The sequence below is a fragment of the Jaculus jaculus genome, chromosome 12 (assembly GCF_020740685.1).
Source record: "Jaculus jaculus isolate mJacJac1 chromosome 12, mJacJac1.mat.Y.cur, whole genome shotgun sequence".
Taxonomy (NCBI): Eukaryota; Metazoa; Chordata; class Mammalia; order Rodentia; family Dipodidae; genus Jaculus; species Jaculus jaculus.
The window spans coordinates 84,161,325-84,170,937 of record NC_059113.1 but is presented as its reverse complement, the minus strand read 5'-3'; positions in this window follow the sequence as shown (position 1 = coordinate 84,170,937).

Below are 9,613 nucleotides of genomic sequence, written 5' to 3'. Positions count from 1 at the left end.
CTTAAAACGCACCCAACATAACTAAGTGAATTTTGCAGACAAGGGGGAGGAAAGATTGTTAGAACCACAAGTTGGGTTATTATGCACAGAGACATAACTGATGGCTGACCCCATGATGCATGACCCACAATCCCCATGGTGATAACCTGCATCCCCAACAAGGAGGGGCCCTGTGGAAAAGGGGCAGGGATGAAGGAAAGGATGGTACCAACATATGCTGTTTATATACTAAGTATATAGTATGTCCATATCTAATAAAAAAAAAGGAGTTAAATGGGGGATAAGGTTGTCCAGTTGTAATGCAGAAATATATGAGGAAATTCTATTGTGAAAGAGGCTTCACATTTGGTATACATTTTTAAAATACAACAGAATTTTAACAGGTCGGGGTTGGCATATACACTATTAGAAAATGGTAACTTGACAATGTGTAACAGGTGAATGCTACAGAAGTTATTTTGGAAACATGTGAAAAATTAGCATTACAAGTGTTTGGAAGTAAAAGGGAGCTGAAAAGCCATGTGGGGTTAATTATTAACGATGAATGTTGCAAAGTCGAATCCAGACTTTTAAAGAAAATTAACATTAAAAGGAATTTAGCATTTTAAAAACCCCTGCCAGGTTATTTGTATGTAGGTGAAAGCTGATATGCATTTTGACAATATTGCTTTGTAGGCTTCTCTGAATATCATTTAGGAATCACAATTCAATTGAATTATGCACAACAATACCTGAATTGAAAATCTGAGTCTTAATTAAGAGTAGTCTTGTGCACATGCATATGGGTTTGCCATGCCTCCAAGTCTTTATAAACACTTTTAAATTTTATACACCCAGAATTAGAGAGTTTCTACCAACCAGGACTTTTCATACTTCCAAAAACAACAGAGATTCTTAGAAGACTTAGCCTTAGTGACTTGTTCCAAGTCTCACATGAAATTAAAGGCAGAGAAAATGTTCAAACTAAGTCCATCCATATGAATGTATTATTCTAGTTCATTTACTCTCTTTTCCCATTCACCATGTATGCTGTTTACAGGATAAGAGGCAAACTCTTTGTTATTTCTGATTTTCACAAATAACAGGGCAAACTAGTGATTCTCAAATAGAGGACATGGTTTGATTTTCAAGGGTATTTGACAATGTGCTTTGGCTATCATTACCAACAAAAGACCCAAATGATGAATGGTGAGTAGAACAGAGTGTTTTTATAGTAGTCAGACTGATGGCTAAAGTTGAAATCATAATACAGAGTAATTAAATGGTAAGGTTTGTTCCAGCCTTTGAATTTAAAGCAGATCGTATGGCAGATGTATCTCATGTACCAAAAAGAATCAGTCTTTCAAAGTGTTATTGCTATATATAGGCACTGAATTTCTTTTTTTTTTCATATATTCATGATAATTGTTTCCATTTCTTTTAATTCTGATATCTTTTAGATCATGTCTGTTGTTTCAGTGTCATGATCTCCATAATCTTATGAAATACAGAGAACATAAATACACTGATTTTATAGTACATATTAGCCATTATAACTTAGGTTGGCTTACTTGGTTCTATTTTTAAATTAGTTGATTTTTTATTTATTTGTCCATGTATGTGAGAAGAGTTGGGGCATGGCAGGGCCTCTTGTGATCAAACACCTGATATTTGTACCAATTTTTGGATCTGGCTTGGAAATTGAACCCAGACCAGTAGACTTTGAAATCAAACATCTTTTACCATTAAGCTATCTTTTTACCCTTCATTTGATTTTTTTTCTTTTGTTTTGTTTTTGAATGTAGGGTCTCCTTCTACCCCAGGCTGACCTGAAATTCACTGCATAGTCTCAAGCTGGTGTTGAATTTACAGATATCCTCCTATGTCTTCCCCCTGAGGGCTGGGAATAAAGGCATGAGTTGCCACACCTGGTCTTTTATTTGATTCTTAAAGCAGTATTTCAATATACATCATCGGTGTATATTGACAGTCCCATAATGTTGGGTTTAAAATTATGGCTTGGTTTTCCTAAGCAAAGAATAAGTTTGTTTTCCCTGCTCATTTCTTTCTAAGAGAAGGATCTATTTCAGACTCAAGAGAAGTTCATCTATTTCCACATGCCATAAGTCTGACTGTAAGGAAAAAAGGCAGTTGGGCACATTTCATATAATCAAGTAAAACAACACAAAGAAGAAAAAGTTAAGTCCTGGCAATTTTTTATTGGACACTGTTGCATTCAGGTTCACATTGCTGGTAGAAATCACCCAACAAAAAGCACCTTGTGGGGAAAAAAAAAAAAAAAAAAAAAAAAAAAAAAACAACTTGCCTTACAGCCTTATAGGCTTGAGGGGGAAGCTCCATGATGGCAGGGGAAAATGATGTCATGAGCAGAGGGCGGGCATTACCCCTGGCCTACAGGTGGACAATAGCAACAGGAGAGTGTGCCAAACACCAGCAAAGGAACACTGGCTATAATACCCACAAGCCTGTCCCTATCAACACACTGCCTCCAGGAGGCATTAACTCCCAAATCTCCATCAGCTGGAAATCCAGCACCTACCACACCTAAGTTTATGTGGGTCACCTGAATCACACCACCACATTCTGACCCTAGCCCCCATAAACTGATAACCATACATTATATAAAACACAATGCATTCATCCAACATTAATAGTCCCCATAAATTTTATCAATCTAATAATGTTCAGACATCCCCATAATCCACGTTCTTTTAACTAAGCCATAATACCAAATCGTGCCTCCCCATCCCCCCCAAAAAAACCCATAATGATACAGAATAAGCACTCACACGGTAAAACATAGCATTGGGCATAGCAAAGAAATATTCAGCCAATACAAGACTTAATCATGGCAAACATCAGACTCTGGAGTTCTAAGACAAACAACTCTAGTAAGTGACAACTATGCATGTCTGATAATTCCAACCAGCAACAAGTCTCTTGAGTTCCAATTTTAGCACTCCAGTTAGGCTAATCTTTCATCTGACACTGACAGCCATCTCATGGTCCCAGCATCTCCACAGGATCTCCAGTGAAATCCAAGGTTCATCCTCATAGCTCCATTGGGTCTCCATGTAGACATCCAGCAAACCTGCTTCACACTGCCCATGGCCATTTCCAAAACACAAAACTGTACTACAAACTCATTGACCCTCTCTTTCCTGCATTTCTTATACTCCACATTACCAGGTAGGGTGCCAATTTGTTAATCCAGGGAGGAATAAAGCAGACTTCGAAGAACTGGACACTCCTTGAGCACCCAGGCCCCTCCAAAAGAGTCTACATTCTTCCTGTTGCCCCACTGCATGTCAACTGGCCCAATCTCAAACATTGTAATCTCTCAATTGTACTGAATGAGCAGCAGTTTGTCCCCAAAGATTTCGTTCCTGTGTCAAACCAATGCTCACACTGTCCATTTTCACACAATGCAATTCTGCACAACTTCTCAGGACAGGAGCATAACAGCAAGCCTCTCACACAAACTGCTTCTAGCCCAATCCAAACAAAGTGTTTTCTCACCCTCATTATCTGAATCTCACAATGCATATCTCTTACTGCATTGAGATCTTTTAACTCTGATCAGATTAGCTATCAAGCAATACTTATCACACTGCAAGGCATCTCTTAAACCAAGGTTTTAAATTCATCACATTCCTCTTGAAAAACACCTGCAAAAGGCCAAAGCCACAGTGAGGTGTCCAGCAGCAAATGACCCCACTCCTGGTAAATCACCCAACCAAGAGTAGCTTGTGGAAAAAACAAATTGTTTATTTTGGCTTACAGGCTTACAGGCAGGAAGGTCCATGATGGCAGGGGAAAACAACAGTATGAGCAAAAGGTGGACATCACCCCCTGGCCAACATAAGGTAGACAACAGCAACAGTAGAGTGTGTCAAACACCAGCAAGGGGACAGTGGCTACAATACCCAAAAGCCTGCCCTTATCAATACACTGCCTCCAGGAGGCTCTAACTCCCAAATCTCCATCAGCTGGGAACTCAGTACCCAGAACACTTAAGTTTATGGGAGAAGCCTTAATTAAACCACCACAGACATTATCTATGACAAAAAGGTCTAAAAACCTAAAATTAGCAGAAAGCAGTAAAGTTAGTTGAAAAGAAAATCATGTGGGCTGCAGAGATGGCTCAGTAGTTAAGGCACTTGCCTGTAAAATCGAAAAGACCCAGGCTTGATTCTCCAGGATCCGTGTATTCCAGATGCACAAGTTGGTACATGCATGTGGAGTTCATTTCAGCAGCTGGAGGGCTTGGTGAGTCTATCAACCCCATCTCAAATAAATAAATAAAAATAAAATGTTTTAAAAAATCATTCTTACTGTGATTCCAGGCTTTTCAATAATTGACTCTGTGAATTTGAAAATGATAATAATTTTTATCCTTATTTTCATTGATTGTAAATTATAAAGTATAAGTAGAAAATGTTTGCTATTCTTTCTAGGTCTGTAATATAAAATCTGGTCTTGTATTTTACTCACTTGGAATTTAATTCCATTGAGTGCCATAATTTTACTAACATCACCCTTGTAAAAGGATGTGTATATGTCTGTGCATTTATTTTCATTCCTCCAACTAGAACTAAGCTTATTTAGGATTTAAAATGCTATAAATGCATATTATGGCCCTAAATATACCTTATGGAAATTTCATTTTTAATTAAATCATTTCAAACTTCAAAGCATTAACTTTTCTTATGGTTTTTCAATGGTAGGTCTCACTCTAGCTCAGCCTGCCCTGGATTTCACTATGTATTCTCAGGGTGGCCTCAAACTCATGGCAAACCTCCTACCTCTGCTTCCCAAGTGTTGGGATTAAAGGTGTGTGCCACCTTGCCTGGTTCAAAACATTAACTTTTGTCTACCTGGAACTATAGAATGCTAGAATGTGACCATATTTAGGTTTAAAATACTTAGAGATATAATTACTTAAGTATTTTGAGAAATCATTATTTTGAGTTTAGGATTGGTACTAAATCCAATGTTTATAAAAGAACAAAACAAAGTATTGATGGAGGTCTGAAGACACCAGAGTTATAGCTCCACATTCCAGTGACTTCTCAAGATTGACAGAGGTCAGAAGAGGTAACAAAAGAGTCTTACCCAGTCCTGAAAGGAAATATTGTCTTGCTGATACTTATATATAAGGCTTTTTATCTTATGGCAGCAGGGGAGAACAAACTACTCTTTAAGCAACCTAGTTTATATTACACTGCTATAATATCTGTGGCATTTCTTACACACAGTGCCCATAACCATAGCCTCAAGTGTTTGTGACTAAACCTTATCTTCCATCCCCATCTGATACCAAATTGGGAGCTGGAATCTTGCTGGAGAAGGTGTTGCTGGGAGAAGGTTACATGTTGTTATAAATAAGTACAGCTACGCCCTTGTCAGAGTTAGTTCACTCTTCCTGCTACCTTCCAAGTGATGTGTAAGATGTGAGGCCCATTTTCTGCTTTACCCACTTTTCTTCCAGGACAAGAAATTCTCTCCAAGTATTAAGCTTGAGATAAACAATTTCCAACCAAAAACTGCTTCTAGTCATGCATTTTGTTCCAGAAATGAGAAGCTAGGAACAATAGAAAACTGGTACTGAAAGGTGATATTGCTACTATCTTAAGTCTGTCCGTGTGGTTTTGGTCTTTTGGAAAGGATCTGTGTGGGGAGTAGAATAATTTGGATCTTTGGATTAGACCATGTTGGTAAGAATTTCAAAGATCAGAATGAGGAGAGAACTGTGTGTACATTGGCAGCTTGGCTTGAGATGTTTTAGAAATGAAAAGGGGCTTTTTTAGAACTGGCTAGAAGCAATTTATGGTAAAGGTTGGCTCTTCTACAATATTTTTGAGAACTTGATCAAATTTAAATTTCAAAGTTAAATTTAGAAGTAATAGAATAATATCTTTGATGGAGGAAATGTGTTCAGGTTTGGATTCTGGGCACAAAGATTATAGTGGCTTCAACTATAACTATTTGCAAGATATTACTGTTGAGAATGGGCCAGCAGCTGTGCATTGGGCCAGCAGGAAAACTGATGATTCTTCTAGAAAGAAGGGGGAAGGAGGAATTTTAAAGGAGCTTCTGGATCCTCAAAGTTCATTTTATTCCCCCTTGGATTAATAAATTTTGGTAGCCTCACCTAAATGGTACTTGTTTGGAAAGAAAAACAAAGGGTCTTTAAATTTGCAACAGAGGTCTTTGGAGATGTCTGATGGCAATGTGGGATAGTGTTGTTGCACTTGCTTTGAGGCTGTATGAGAACTTGACATGAAATCATAAAGATATATTATGAATTGCAGTGGAGATTCAGGATTTGGGAGACACAATGATGAATGAATGGCTGCCAAGAAAAACTTCACACTCGAGCTTGAGTGGATCTGCCTGGAAAACAAGCAGCTAAGGCTAGAGTAGTGGAATTTGAAACCCAAACTTTTAATCATTTGTCTAAAATGGCAGACATGGTGCAGCAGTATTTGACATTTTCCCTGCTTGTTTTCTTTCTTTTTAAAATATATTTAAATATTTTTTTAATTTTATTTTAGATTAATTTATTTTATTTATTAGGGAGAGAGAAAGAGAGGAAGGAGATAGAGAGAGCAAATGGGCAGACTAGGGCTTCTAGCCACTGTAGATGAATTCCAGATGCACAGATGCATGAACCACTTAGTGTACCTTGCTTCTTTATTTTATTATTATTCATTTTGTTTACTTTTTAGTAGTTCTAGATAAGGTCTCACTCTAGCCCAGGCTGATTTGGAATTTGCTGTGTAATGTCAAGGTGTCCTGAAACTCACAGTGATCCTGCAACCTCTGCCTGCAAGTGCTGGTATTAAAGGCATATGCCACCACAGTAGGTGCCTTGTTTGTTTTCTGTCTTGCATTTATCCTGCCTTTTGTTATGCCTTCTTTTTGCAATGGGAATGTTTACTCTGTGCCATTATGTGCTTGATGTATGTTACCTGTGTTTTGATTTTATAGGCTAAATTATGTGACTGACTCAGACCTTGGATTTTGTAATTTTAAACAGTGTTGGAACTGGTATAGTATGGAACTTTTACCATATGACTGAATGTACTTATCATGAGATGGTTATGAGTCTATGGGGGAAGGAAGTGAATATGGTAGCCTGCAGGTAAATTATTATTATTATAATATTGCCTCACATGTTTTGATTAAGGCTCATCTGATAGCCTTTGAGCAGGAAGAACCTGGGTAGAAGAGATGTTGATGGAGTGGACTTTGTTGTGTACCAGCCCAGCACCCCCTTTGTCAGAAAGAGCTCACTCTTGATGACCTTTCAGCTAATGTGCAAAATGTGATGTCTAGCATCTGTTTTGCCGCAGTTTTCTACCATGATGAATTTTGCCCTCAAATTTGAAAGGCTAAAATAAACCATTTCCCACCATAAGCTGTTTTCATTGTTTGTTTGTCCCAGCAACAAAATCATAACTACAACTGAAACTAACTGAAAAAAAAAACTTCAGTTTTGTTAAAAGGAAGCCAATTGATTCAATATCAAAAGGGTGTAAATATGAAAGTTTCTTAGAAATTGGGTAATGGCTAGAAACACCACAATTAAATTTCATGCTACAAAATGCCTAGGTTGTCTTGACAACATCATTACTAGAAATATGATCACTTGAAGCTGTATCTGTTAGGATTTCAGAAGGAAACATGTCATAGGGAGTAGTGAAAAGGTTATCTGCATTTTATCAGGGGATAGAGTTGGCATAAAATGTGTAATATTAGGTAGAAAAAAATCCACTTATCAATAAAAATCCTTGATTATTACCAAAAGACTTTGCCTAGCAAAGAACTAAAGAATAAGCCTGGTTGTTTTCTGTTGCTCATAGCAAGAAAGATGAGAAAAATAATAATTTGAGGATGACACTATTATGAAAAATATAATCTGCCCTTTATTATTTGGAAAAGTATTAACCTGTCAGATACAGAAAGTGGCTCGTGCATGAGAATTCATTTGCACAGAGTGGTCCTAGTGAACCTATTCTCTCTTTTACTCTCTAGCTCTCTCTCTTCCTCTCCCACTCTCACTCTTTCTCTCTTAGTCTTGCTCTTTCAGTTTGTAGATAAATAAGTAAAAATAAATTTTAAAGCCAGGTGTGGTGGCACATTTGGTTAATCCCAGCACTTGGGAGATAGAGGTAGGAGGATCGCCATGAATTTGAGGCCATCCTGAGACTACATAGTTAATTCCAGGTTAGTCTGATCCAGAGTGAGAACCTACCTTGAAAAACCAAAGTAATAATAGTAATAATGATAATAATAATAAATAAAAATAAATTTTAAAGAAGCAAACTTCAAGGTTAACCTGGGCTACTCTCTATTAGAAATATTAAGTACGTAATGTAAAGTTCCAACATGTTAAGTCAGGAATGTCAAAAAATAGAGTTTTCCCAGGAACTTTCTAGAACATAGATTTTTATGGTACTGGTGTGGCTCCATCTAACAGACATATGCAATTAGCAAGCTTTATAGAGATTGTTATGCTATCAGAAACATGATGGATTAATCATATACAACTTCACCCAAAACTGACAGAAAATATTGATATTTTTTATAAGAGTTGGGAGTTAGTTAAGACTTGGGAATATTGGGGTGAGGAGAATATATCCTTCTTATGGAATAAAAGTGAATTTTATGGGAGAAAGGATGGAAACAAGTAGGTTAAATAGTTTACCTTAAAATTCATATCCAGGGCCTGAGCGATTTTCTGTGGGTAAAATACTTGCTTGTATTCCCAGAATCCTTGAAGAACCCAGCACCCTGTGGCAAGTTGAGAGACAGCAGAAGAGAAACCCAGATAGTTTTACATGTGCAGCAGCTAACAATGAAAGAACATGTCTCTACCAAGGGAGAAGGTTAGTATTGGCACAGCAGGTTACATATCACCTCCACTGACCTGCTGGGCCATACACACACACACACACACACACACACACACACACACACGCGTAAGAGCACTCATGAAATACACCTAAGTGCATCATACACAAAGATAATAAAATTTCCCCTTTGAAACCACTCTCCATCATATCCCCTCCCCCTCTCAATCAGTCTCTCTTTTATTTTGATGTCATCATCTTTTCCTCCTATTATGATGGTCTTGGGTACATCATGTGTTGGTCCCCTATTTTTCCCTTATCCCTGGCTCTATTCCACTGGGTTGTGTGATATACATTGTGGGAGCAGCAGTCAGGTAGTTTTTTGTTTGTTTGTTTGTTTGTTTGCTTGTTTGTTTTGTTTTGTTTTTATGGAGAGGAAATGCTTCTGGACATGATGTTGCACCCAGTGGCACTTACATTATTTCCTCCCCCCTTCCACAGAATTCCCTGAGCCTTGTTGGGTGGGTTCTAAACCTACTTCTGTGATGAGCTCTTGGGAACCTCTGGGTCTCTGCTTCGGTAGGTGTTGGGTGTGTTCAGTGTCTGTCTCCTTCACCCTGGCAGTGATTGTTGGGTTCATCACAGGAGGAGCTCTCTTGCTCTTCTCATCAGTTCCTCTGTGGTTTCATGTGTGGCTTGGCTGAAGTATGAGGGTTAGTTCATCTCCTCAAGTCTCGCTACCTCTGACAAAAAAA